Source organism: Manis javanica, chromosome 9 (assembly GCF_040802235.1).
Source record: "Manis javanica isolate MJ-LG chromosome 9, MJ_LKY, whole genome shotgun sequence".
In the NCBI taxonomy this organism is placed as follows: Eukaryota; Metazoa; Chordata; class Mammalia; order Pholidota; family Manidae; genus Manis; species Manis javanica.
The window spans coordinates 123,028,186-123,040,895 of record NC_133164.1 but is presented as its reverse complement, the minus strand read 5'-3'; the positions used below and the strand labels follow the sequence as shown (position 1 = coordinate 123,040,895).

The following is a 12,710-nucleotide window of genomic DNA, read 5'->3' as shown; positions in this document are numbered from 1 at the left end:
TTGAATCAGAGAGTTCCAGAATATTAGAGCCACAAAGGCGCTTCGAGAATGCCTGACTCTATTTCACAGACCCAGAGAGTGGGGCCCGAGGACGGCCGGGGTGACAATGAGCCTGGAGAGGGCCTCTGATGGGGTTCCCGTGTCATCCTGCACAGCTCGCCAGGGCCTCGGGTAAGAGCCTTGTCTTCCTACGCCTCTGCTTCCCCGCAGAATCCTGTTTCACAGTTACGTGTGTTACTGGAGACAACCCAAGTGCAAACACGTGCCCCATGGGCCCCGTATAATCATATTGGCACTGAGTAAATGCTGCCTCTCCTCCTCTTTGGTCCGGATTGCCAACTGAGTATAGTTCTGGCCCTAGAGAGAAGCTTGGGGTGCACAGGCCTGTCCACATCGAATATCAGAGTCTCTCACTATAATGAACTAGTCTCCCGCTCTTTCCCTAGAAGAGGGCATGGATAACCTTTAGCTTCCTCTCTTAAAGTTGCAATTATTTAAAGGCTTTGGGATAAGAGGCAAATCTCGCCAGTTGGCCCGGTATGCCTGGTCTCTTTTATAAACTGCTCCACTTACAGTGTAATGGAGCTTCTTACTTTGCTTGTGGAAAATCTCAGCTGTGCCAGGGATGTGGGGAAGCCAGCAGCGCCCCGTGCAGTGTCACTGCACTTCTGTCTCTGCCTCTGGCTCGGCTCACGGGGCCCCTGCAGGCCAGGCAAGGCTGCTGGAGTCCCTCCAGGGCAGAAGGAACTCCTATTTGAAAAGACAGCCACCGATTTAAAATGTGGCCCAAGTCCTAGGCTGTTGTTGCAACAGTGTGACATTTAAAAAAAAATTTTGTAATCTAACTTTTAACTTAAACAGCACAGATCCATGTTATCCATGTTTGGTTGTGCATTCTGCAGGATACGATTTTAAGACATACTTTTCGACACACTTTCCTTCTCCTTATCTGAGACCACCGAGATGTGTGTGTTTGTGTTCACTAGAACGTGCATGCCTTCGAAGAGACACGGTTCCTTCCCCGGAGACGGGCACGGGAAGCAGATCTGGGCGCCGCGTGGGCCCGCTCGTGTATCCCTCTCATCATTAGTTTAATATGTGTTTCCTTGATCAGATCATTGAAATTGCTTGTACATTTATTGGCTTTATTCTTCTTCCTCATATGTTGTTATGTTGTTTGGCTGTTTTTCTATTAGGATGTTTATTATTAATTTGTAAGGAATCCTTAAAATTTACTATTAACATTGACATCATTTTAGTACATAGCTATCCCATTTGGTCATTGGCTTTGAAATTTACGTGTTTTTCTGGCATATAGAAGCTTAAATGTTTTTAGAACTCAAATATCTTTACCTTTTACTGTACAGTTTCCTTTACCACTACACCAAGCACAGATATTTATGTATGTATATAGGTGGGTATGTATGAAGGTATGTGTGTATGCATGTACGTATGTGTGTATGCATGTATGCATGCAGGTAGGAATGTATGTAATATGTAGACATGCATGTATGAATGTAGGTAGGCATGTAGATATGTATGTGTGTATGTATGCATGCATGTATGTGTGTCTATATAGGTGGGTATGTATGAAGGTATGTGTGTATGCATGTATCTAGGTAGGTAGGTATGTGTGTATGTATGCATGCAGGTAGGAATGTATGTAATATGTAGACATGCATGTATGAATGCAGGTAGGCATGTAGGCATGTAGATATGTATTTATGTGTGTATGTAGGTATGTATGTGTGTGTATGTATGTAGGTAGGCATGTGTGCATGTAGGTATGTAGATATGTATGCATATTTGTATGTAGGTAGGCATGTATGTATGTATGTGTAGGTAGGCATGTAGGCAGGTATGTATGTGTTTATGCATGTAGGTATGTGTGTATGTATATATATATATGCATGTAGGTATGTAGGTATATTTTTTTGTCTTGTGGGTATTCCTTTGTTTTTCATTCCTTCTTTCAATTATTTTATATTTGTTTTGTGAAGCAGTGGTCTAAATTTATTTTACTTGCAAAGTATTAACAATTGTGTCACTGATTTAAAGTTTTATTTTTTCTTTAATTGTTTTAAAAACTCTGGGCTGTCTTCTGTCCCACTAATATGTCTGCCTGTTCCCATGCAGCTCAGAACAGCACAACATTCTCTTTTTATGTTTTAAAGTATATATTTTTAATTGTACTAATTAGCACAGGGTTAGCTAAAGGTTTGGGGCTTCTCTATGAGAAACAGCAGCTGCTATTTCACTCCTACACCCCAGAGCCCCCAATCCCATTCTTATCCATCAAGAGAAACATTTCTAATTACTTGAGTGGATTTATTTACTGCCAATGTTTTTGGCTGTTCTTGAACATTACTTCTTCCAATTAACTTTAGAATTATTTTGTTTAAAATATCCTTTTTCAAATTTTATTGAATTTGTTAGATTTTAAAAATACTTTTGAGATAATTAATTTATTTATAATATTGACCCTTTCTTTCCCAAAGTGTCTTCCCATTCACTAAAATCTCTCATGTCCTTCTGTGAAATCATGCTGTCCCCCACCCTAGCCAGGTCCTCTTGCGTAATTCTCCTTTAGTACACCCCTAAGTAGTGTGTGTGTGTGTTTGTGTGTGATTCAGATGGCAAAGATACACACCTCCCCACATGCCTCAGCTATTTCAGTAATATCTGTCTCAATGTGTTTTTCGTAACTGAGAGCAAACTTGTGTCATAGCCACTCACCTTAGCTACTGCAGTGTGAAAAATAGCTTACTGGTGCACCGTGGAGGCTGACTTTGTGTCCAGGCCACCACCTTTTACTTAGACCACTGGTGATACAGACATGTGATTCCTTTAAACCCATGGCCCTGTAATTCAACATTTAGGATGCCTTCTTTACGAGATAACCAGAAACGTGGGCCAAGACTTAGGCAAACAGGTTTTCATAAAGGGGTGATGGTCTGTTCACTCTCCTGTCCGCCTCCCAGTGTGTTCTCACTGCCAGTGGACAGACCCAGCACCCAGATGAACCCACCTAAAGGCTGCAAGCACACATACACGTACACGCACACACGTACATGCACACACGTACACGCACACACACCACCGTTTATCTCTGAATCTCGCTGGACTCTCTCTTCAACTGGTGGAAGTCTTCCCTGTTCCTTGAGGCTGTTTTCTACCTTGCTGTTACTGAAGCTTATTCTTAGGTATCTTCAGCTTATGCTTTATGGTGCGATAATGATCACATAATCCCCTGTATAGTTTTTTTACATTTAGTGTTCTGTGAAGACACAATCTTAATCTCTTTCACTGTTGTCTTTTCTACATCATTCATGACATGGAGCAGGTGCTCACTAAACATTTGTTAAATGAAAATAGAGTGACTATCGAAACTGCTAAATGCTTAGCAATTGGAACATGTGCGGAAATGCTTTTTAATCATTAACATGTCAATTTTCAAAGATTTTTTAATGGCAAGGGAAACTGCTTTTTTCGACAGCGTTTGGTTTGTGCAAACCAAAAGTAGTAGATCGGTGCGGGGAAATTGCTGGAAAGAAATACAACAAATGTATTCCAGTGGTATTTGCTGGAGTGGAGAACTATACTTTTGTGTTTAGTTTAAAATGGTTATGAATCACTTGTATAGTCAGAAAAAAATCATTTGTGTTTTGTTTTTAAGTTGACTTTGAATATTTAAGGCTAAATTACCAGAAAAGGTAACTCTGAGGAGTAGGGAGATTGGAAGCAAAACCAGGTTTTGAAACACAGATTTCAACAGAGGAATACTTGAAATGCTCTCTTTAAAGAGAATCCTGACCAGAGAATGGGTAGTAAATAAACTGTGATGCATTTACCCGATGCACTGCTATCCAATAGGGAAATGAGTGAAGTGCAGTGACACAGGCCCCTGTGCGTAAAACCTACAGGAAAATGTGTGATACGGCCCGTCAGTGAGATCGGTGTGTCGTATCGGTTCTATGGGCTTTCAAAACACATAAAAATGGTGTTTATCATTTAGGATGCGTGAATGTACTGTAAAGGTGTGATGAACTACATGGAACAACGGGCCCTACATTCATGACAGTGACCATTCTTTTGTGGGGGGAGGGCATTGTGACTGAGGAAGACAAATAGGGGGTTTGATGTGTTTAAGCCGAGCGCTGGATATATGGTGTTGTTAGGATTCTTTGTGCCTTGTGTGTGTCTGTAATATTTCATAATTCCATAATTACATACCAAATTTGGAAATAAAAGCAAAAATGAATTGATGAATTAATGAGTTTCATAAATACATTAATTTAAAGTGTTATTAAGTCTTTCATAAACAAAGATTCTTTTGTAAATAGGAATAGTATACCTCCACCGTTTATAAATTCAGATTCTCCAACACAGCCCCCCTCCCTCGGGCCCTCCTCCCTCCCTCCCTCTCTCTCTCTCTCTCTCTCTCTCTCTCCTCTATCTCAGTTTTCTTTTAAGGTAGTTTACTTTTTTTTTTTTTTACAGGGACACTTTTATTAAGAAACTCAGAAATACCATGAAAACCAGCACGTAGTTATTATTTTGTACTTGGCGTTTTAGTTCTGTCTTGAATGAGCACAGGAATTTTTAGGATTTGTCTGGTGCTTTTAGTAGTCGGTTATAAGTCATTTACATAGGTTTCCAACTTGGCAGATACCCCTAAAAAGCAAACAAGTAAAAGAAATGTCCTTTTCTGGCTTTACTGGGTGATGATTGATTTCTGTTCTCGGAATCAGCAATTTGAGGAAACAGGTGAACTGCCCAGGCTCACACTTTTTGAATAACTTGAACTGTGTCTGCTAGATTCCCAACCATACGGAAGGGGGAGGAGGCCATCCTCAGAGACGGACAGGGTGGAAACCCCAAAGAGAGAGAAGCCCGGAGCTTTCTCCGCGGAGCCATAAGGCAGGGAGGCGGGGCGGGGCTCAGGTGACTCACAGTTTCCATTCTCGAAGGCAGGTGAGCAGCTTTGCTGTGCTAGGCCAAAGTTCATGCTTTGCAAAGTGCTGTCCGTTACAGCCCTCTCCTGTCACACTAGCACTGGGATTAACGTGTGCCTGTCATGTTAGGAGAGAATAATAATTGCTTAGATATAAAAAAAATACATTTATGCTACAGAAATAAGAAACAGAATCCTTGACCTAGTGCAGAAACAAAACCAGCCGCTTAAGCTCCTTACTTTTACGCTGATCCACTGGTAATCTTCTCACCTAATTTTAGCCAAAAGGTACAACATCTGCTCTCACTGCCATCTTCCTCAGGAAATCATTTATTTCTTTTCCTTCCACCGAAGTGTCTGTGCGAACAGGAAGTAGAAACAAAATTACCGCAGGGCAGGTGAAGGAGAGGAAGAGGTCCTGGGTCACCTTGCTGGCTGGGCGGCCGGGACCCAGATAACTAAAGGTCGGCTGCAGCTGAAGAGCTCAGCCGCGCAGCGGATACCGGGCTTCCCCTCGTCCCTGCCTCCTGGAGAGCACGTGGGCACACACTCACATTCGCACACACATGCACATTCATGCACACATGCTCACACACTCACATGTAAGCACTCCCTCCTACGCTGCCCAACCGCCCACACACAGCCTTGCATTTACTCAGCTACTCGAGTCTGGAACAAATAGTAAGACTTGATCTCCACATCCCACAGTTGAGAATTGACCCACTTAAGCTGTGTTTACAAAGGTAAAGAGCCGAGCCAAGGAAATGGCCCAGACACAGAAAGCCTGCTGCGTGGAACAAGATCCCCCTGACCCAGACCCTCGACTGCCCGCCTCCATGGATGAGGTGGGCAGAGCGGCTGTTTATTTCTCCATTTCCGCTCACCTGGGAGGTTGGGCCCACCTGCACCCACTGAAACGGCCTGGCCGACTAGGGCATTTCAGCTGCCTTGAAAATTGATACCGATCTCCTCAGAAGATGACACCAGGCAGCAGTTCATCTTGATGGCTAACATGGCCATAATTTCTGGACCCCCATGTATACAGTTGCATTCCATACTCCGTACTTGATCTTGCCCTTGGTTTTTAAGGTCCGATCAAAACCTTTTGTAAATAGGAATAGGACAGCTCTAATGCCCAAGTTCATAACTCAGACTAGCATGTGGCTGCAGAGGTCACCAGTGGCAAATCGAAATCCTGAAGTTTGGGGTAAAGCAAAAACAAATATGACCTTAGTAACTATCATTAAATTGCAGAAGCCTACAGCACCATTCCTATATGGAAAACACATGTTCTATGTAAACCCACAAACTGGAATGGCATGGATCTGGGTTATTTTAACTTTATTATTTTAAAAAGTCTCATTTGCAAGTGGAAAAGATAATGATTGTGAATGGTAACGTGCTCTTCTTGTTTATATTCAAGAACCAACTTAGATGAAAGTGATCTTTCAAGGGGCTTGAATAGGAGAGTAAATCAGTATTGGTGTCAGTTGGTCTTATTTCAATAATGGTCACTATGGAAACAAATCACTGACCTATTTCTTTTCATACCTCCAAGTAAACAATAGGGTTTCCACTTTTCCGTGTATCCTGTTTCCTCTGGTACAGAATGTGTCTAAATGGCTTTTTATTGAAGCCTAGGTTCTGCGCGGCACGCTGGTTCGGGTGTCCTAAACACCCTCAGCCTCGCTGCAGATTTCTATGCGGAAGGGCTCACAGATGCTCAGCCCGCCCTTCAGAATCCGGGGTGCTTCTGGCTGGCACCCACTCGCTGTGCCAGGAGGCTAAGCTCCCAGTTGCTGGGCATGCATTGCCCGCGCACATGCAGACACATCACAGAGCAGCCGACTGTCACCAAAGCTCCTCTTCTTTCCAGGCCGGTCTGTACTCAGACGAACAGGAACGTCAGGGCAGGTCATCTCGCATGGAGCTGCTGATGCAGGGAAGAACAAATGAAATATTAACATGTGTGTGCCCCCTTCCTCATCCCCAGCCCACATCCTAAGTCCATTTCAATACTGATACTAATGATACTAATGCCCACGAAACTGTATTAAAGGAAAATAAACTGTATTAAAGGAAAATAAAAATACATGATCCCATGAATTTAGAAAATTTTCAGAATACATACCAAATTTCCAATGTAATTTTTAATGATTATGGGCTTATGATTGGCTTAGCCTCTTTTTATGTATCTATGTTTTCTAATCATACCAAATCAACATGTATAAAAGGGGGAAGATGGGGCAGAGACAGAAATGTTTAATGATTCGAAGGCATTAAGTAAAAGAGGCAGAAAGATCGGATCCTTCATAAACTCAGTCACACCTCTGAATAACAGGGAACTGAAAGTATTTTGATTTAGAAATCGGGGCCTGTGAAAGGCGGCTTGAGATCTGGCCTAGTGAGTTGGGGACCAGCCTTCTATAATGCCTTTGGTTCATACAGTGTGATGAGAATCAGTGAGATAATTAATACTTATAAAGTGCTTTAATATCTTGCAGAAAAGCTGTTGTATAAGATACTTTTCTAGATCAGACCCTCCATCTTTCTTTAAATGGGCCCCCAGAACCTCTTTTCGATTTCTCCTTCTAAGATCACCAGCTTGCCTCCTAGTGAGGACACAGGAAAACCTTCTTTGGAGAAAGACATGGGTAAAGTCACTTCACTGAAAATTTTATAAATCAAAACAAGAAACTGTTTTACCTTCTGAGACTGCATTTGTACTTGAACAGATGACCTTCAACTCTTTCTCAGCCAAGTATAAAAGGCCCTGGACACGTAGGAATTTAGAATTAAGATTATGGATTTAACATAGATGGAGGCTGAAAGTGACTTAGATCGGGCATAAATGGCAAGGAGAGAAAGGTCAGAAGGCCGCCTCTGCCATGTGTCCTCTGTTCTCCCACATCTACATGGCAGCCCCACGAGCCTAGAACCTCAGGAGCAGCTCTCTAGACAGGAGACTCGCTGATGCTCTGGAGAAGTCAGCCATGGACACGTCATCATGCAAAGGGCCGTTTCTGGAGGGCCCGGCCCTAGGGTGAAATACGCAGTGCCTCTCCGCTGGGCGACCATCGCTGGCAGACTCCACGTGGTTCGTCCTGCAGTGCTTTATTCTTTCTTCTACTCTGGCTGGGAGAAGAAAAAAACCAAACCATTATTTCTTCCATTTAGACAAAGCTCAGCACATTGAAAACATTCTGGCTACAAAAGTTGTCCTTGGGATGTAAAAGCCATTGGATCAAAGCCTGGAGATGTCTCCCTCCTCGCCATTCTGGACACTCCGATAGTATCCGCTTCCGTAAGCTTCTCCCTGGGTCCCCCAGAGTCCCCCACGAGCCTTTATCAAGAGTCATCTGTGTGTGATTGCCATGCAATAAAAGCCTGGCATATAAGCTTGTTTCCCTTCTCCTGAGGCTGAAACCTGCTTCTCACTCACATCGCTGTTCTCATCCCACCATCTGTCCTGCTTAGTACTTTATAAAAATACATCTTTTATCAGTGTGAATGGTAGGGCACCAGGACTGTTTGCACCATAGGAAAGAATGCCTGTCATGAGGATAAAGCCTCAAAATTACTCCTTAGAACCACAAAGAGTTGTTGTTTGGGGGATGGTCTGTGGCCAGGAATAAAAATGTTTTCTTCAGAAATTACATTCCCAAAACAATGAAAACACTCCCAGAGCTGAGAAGTGTTCCCTTCACTTGACTTCAGATGCTCACAATTCTCTGTGACTGTTCCCCTTTCTGCATGTAAAATAACTGGGTCACTGGAAAAGGGAAAGACATTTGTTATTAGAAGGAGCTTCTTTCCCAGTAGGCAAGCTTGAGAACCGGCGGGTCTGGAAGCTGTGAGTGCTAAGAGTCTGTATAACACAGTTACTGAATTAAAAAACAACCCTTATGAAATATGCCATGTGCTGTCAACTCTGCTTGAATGAGAAATTGACCATCCACATCATTCACCGAAACCTCTGTGCCCTGCGGCTGGGATGCTGACTGAGCATGGCTGCCCACGTGATGGGGGCTGACCTACTGCACGTCAGATGCACGGCACCCAGAGTCTCACACTGATGGATGCTATTTGCCCAACCTCTCTTCTTGGATGTAACATCAACCCATTTGATGGTTGTCATCAAACAGTTTCCCAGCGAGCACCACCCGTGGCCCGGAGCACTTTCCCAGGCATAGTTTGAGTGTGGACAGCCAATGAATGATTTTAGTTAGAAATGAGAGGACAGAAACCCGCTTGCATTGCTCGTGCATGAACAGGCCTTGCTGACAGCGCTGCTGGTGCTGAGAAGACCTGGCCTCCAGGTTGGCTTTGACTTGCTCTGCAGACAGACCGGTCATGCCTCACGGGCCAGCCGGCATGGAGGGTCACATCGGAGCCAGCCTTGCTCGACCATAGATGCTCATGACACTTCTAAAGGAGCTTATGCTGTTGTTTAAGGAATTTGGTTCACTCTTCCTCCACAGCGGTTTTATTTTATATTTTCTCTAACCTGTGTTTCCACCAGGCTCCTAATTAACAGGTATATTCCAGGTCGTGGCAGCAGGTGGCGGTGTAGGCAGGTGAGTGGTTTATCCAGTGCTGGCATCTCATGTAGGGCAGCTGACCCATCGCGTCTACAAGGTCCATCAGCTTCGCCTCAGTGTGGAGTTTGGGTAACTCCAGCTTCTGCTGTGAAAACTGCTCCTCAGCCAGCGTTTGAAAAAGGTCTGCAAGTAATTTTAACACACCTGTTCAAAATATCCCACTTCAGAACTGGGATCTGTTTTGCACTAAAAATGAATCGGCGCTTGGCATCATTATAGAGTAAAGTATAACCTGTATGAGAAAGACAGACGTCTGACACTTGGGTTTCACTTTTCGAGAACGTGAAGACCGTGTTCTTCGCATATTGTGTGTTGTCTCCACTGCCTTTTGCCTGTGTCCACAGGTGCCCGTGTTTGATCCAGATTCTTCTAGAGCAGGGGCCAGGGGGCATTGCGGGAAGCCCTCCAGTGATCAACACATACCAGTGAAATAACAAAGCCGTTCCTGGAGGAAACTCAGTTTTTACCCTTGAACTGTGCAGGCTGTGTTCTTGGTGGGAAGTGTTTGGAAGCCAGTTCATCTCATTGGTATGAGGCTCAGCAGGGGACGTTTCCTTATGGTCTCTGGACAGCGTGAGGAAAAGCACAGGGGCCTCCCAAGGGGGGAGCTGAGCCCCAGGAGGGCCCCTGGGGGGGGCCTGGGGATGGGCTTCCTGATGGGCATGGGAGGCGGAGCCTGTGCCCTGGTGGGGCTCATCTCCGTCCTGGAAAACCACTGAGGCAGGAGGCTGGGGGCCTGAAGGGCTAAGAACTGCTTGTTACACACACACACACACACACACACACACACACACACACACACACACACACACACACACTCAGACAGGCACCCAGGGAGGGAGCTCAGGGCCTCAGCGCTGGGGTGGGCTGGACTCGCGGGCTGGGGGCCCAGCCGCCTGGCTCACACCTGCTCAGGGTTGCTGCAGGAAGACGGGAGGCAGAGGGGGAAGCCTCAGGGATCTGTGTGACCTCTGACGGTTCCCACCTCTCCTTCAGCAGCGATTCAACAGCCCGCCACCTCCAGACTTTTCCTGGCAATTCCCTCCTCCCAGACATGGACGCCACCCTTTCTGGGAACCTGTCCCCTGAAGGTGCTGGTGCCAAGTGCTGACGCTGTGTGAAACGGGGGTTTGCCTGGTACTCGTTCTGCTGGCCACCCTCCTTGCACGCTCTCCCTTACACGCCCAGCCCCACACTCCCAGCTGAGTGGTACCAAGAGCATGAGCCGGGACCTCCGCACCTCCGGTGCCTCGCGGCTCCACCCGCTGGTAATGCGCAAATGGAAGTGGACACCCTGTGGGTGTGGGGCGTCTCGGTCCGGGTAGAGGAAGACGGTGGGGCAGACAGGCCTCCTCCATGTCCTATTGTGGAAGCCTCACACGCTTTCTGCAGCATCCATATCAGACCACTAGGAATTCCGGATGGTGAAGTCGGCCTCAGTAACACCAATACAGCAACGACTTCACTAGGTCATCTTCCTGGCCCATGATGCGCCTGCTCTTCAAATGACAGAAATACCAGCTCTCTGCCTGTGCCAAGAGCCCTTTACCTGAGGAATACACTGAAGAATCCGGGTGCCGTGGAGCCACGCCTGCTTTCCACCAGCCCCTTCCTGCTCCATTCAAGCTGCCGACTCCGATTTGGGGCAGTGGCCATTGAGCGACCTCTTGCTGGGGGCTGGATGTTTCCCTGAGTAACCTTTTTAGGATGTTTGCCTCTATCAAAATGTCAGAAACTAAAAAGTCCCTGGACCTCAGTTCCTCAGATAAGGGTACACTATGCCCTTGGAAATGGCAGGTGCAGATCGCAAAGGCTGTGATCCCGGCCCTACCCCACGTCTCCCTGCCGGGCCACTGTGATGCCACCTGCCCTGTTTCTCTTGTGCTCGTGGGTCATGCCTGTGTGTGCAGAACACCCGTCCTGTTTTCTAGTATCTCTGAGCAGACATGGTGTCAGAGGCCAGGACATAGGCCTCTCGGAGAGACGTGTGGAGAGCCAGGCGGTATCGGGTGGAAGCTAACTGAGGGGCTCATCAGCCATCACGCTCACACCCCGCATCTCAGGGCTTCACAGAGATGCCGGGATCTCGGTCCTCCAGTGAGCCAGCATTGGCCTCACTGAAACTCACCGACAGGTCCTTGGCCCCAGCCCCCACTCAGCCCTTTCTGGGCACCTGTTAAAAGCCTTACATTGAAGTCACTTTGTTTCCTTTGAGTGTAAGGTGTTTAGAAAGGTAATGGGTCATACAATGTCATTTCAAGGACTTATTCTCAGGAAGAATGACTCATTTACGAAAGGAGAAGTGAGTCACTCCTATGCAGTTGCTCTCCCTGCTGCCGCACATGTGTTTGTATTTGGAGCAGAGAAGCTGGAGAGCTCAGGGTCAGGGGTCCTGGGAGCGCCCCCAGCCCAGCACCAGAGCCTGTGCTGAAAGCTGGGTTTTAAGGGACTTGACCTAAATCAAGTTTGTAAAAGTATCTTTTGCTGGACCTCTGGGTGTTTCCCAGCTTTGTGAGGAAAATGCCTACACGACCCCCAAGTTTGGGCTTAAAAGACACAATCTGGGTGAAATTCTCACCCCTGTAATACAATACCTTACCCTGGCAAAGACTTGTGACCTCAATTCCTTTTATAACTCTTTTATTTATTAGCACAAGGAGGGACATACCTCTGTGCTATTGTTCGGTAAGGACAGGCTCTGGGTCGGTCTGCCCTACAAACTGCCTGCTGGAGAAACAAAACACAGGGTTCCCGAGGCTCAGCCTGACTCACGGCCCTGCAGTCACACGGGCTCCCAGGAGGTGGCAGACGCGTTTGGAACATGATCTGCACCCACCCCCATGCTCCTCTCCTGGGCACACAGGGCCAACAGCTGGCAAACCCTGTGGGGCCTGTTTGGAAAAGGAAGTAGGCACTGCTTTGGCTAAGCTGGTCTTGTCTGAAAGTAGTGTTGCTGGGTGCCCTGGGGGGGCAATGAGGGCAGTGGGCGGCCAAACAGAGACCATGATGTGTTGGCAGGGCCCTCGTCACAGGCGGCCGCCCAGTGCGGGGTCTGGCTGAGGAGTGGTGAGCGCTTGAAAAAATCTGTCTTAACGTGCATAGGCATCACTATTCTTTTTAGAGATTAAACCATGTTGGGGGTCACCTGGAGTCTG

The 12,710-nt window shown here is 46.4% G+C and overlaps 1 long non-coding RNA gene across 1 annotated transcript in view; it reads right to left on the bottom strand.

Moving 5' to 3' along the window:
• Positions 1 to 6,289: 6,289 nt before the first annotated feature.
• Positions 6,290 to 12,710, bottom strand: part of LOC140843561 (uncharacterized) — a 36,452-nt gene continuing 30,031 nt past the window's right edge. Inside the window, exons 2-3 of the long non-coding RNA XR_012121414.1 lie at positions 7,661 to 8,089; positions 6,290 to 6,887 (exon numbers count right to left, since the gene is read on the bottom strand). This is a non-coding gene — a long non-coding RNA (uncharacterized lncRNA). The remainder of the gene's footprint in view (positions 6,888 to 7,660; positions 8,090 to 12,710) is intronic.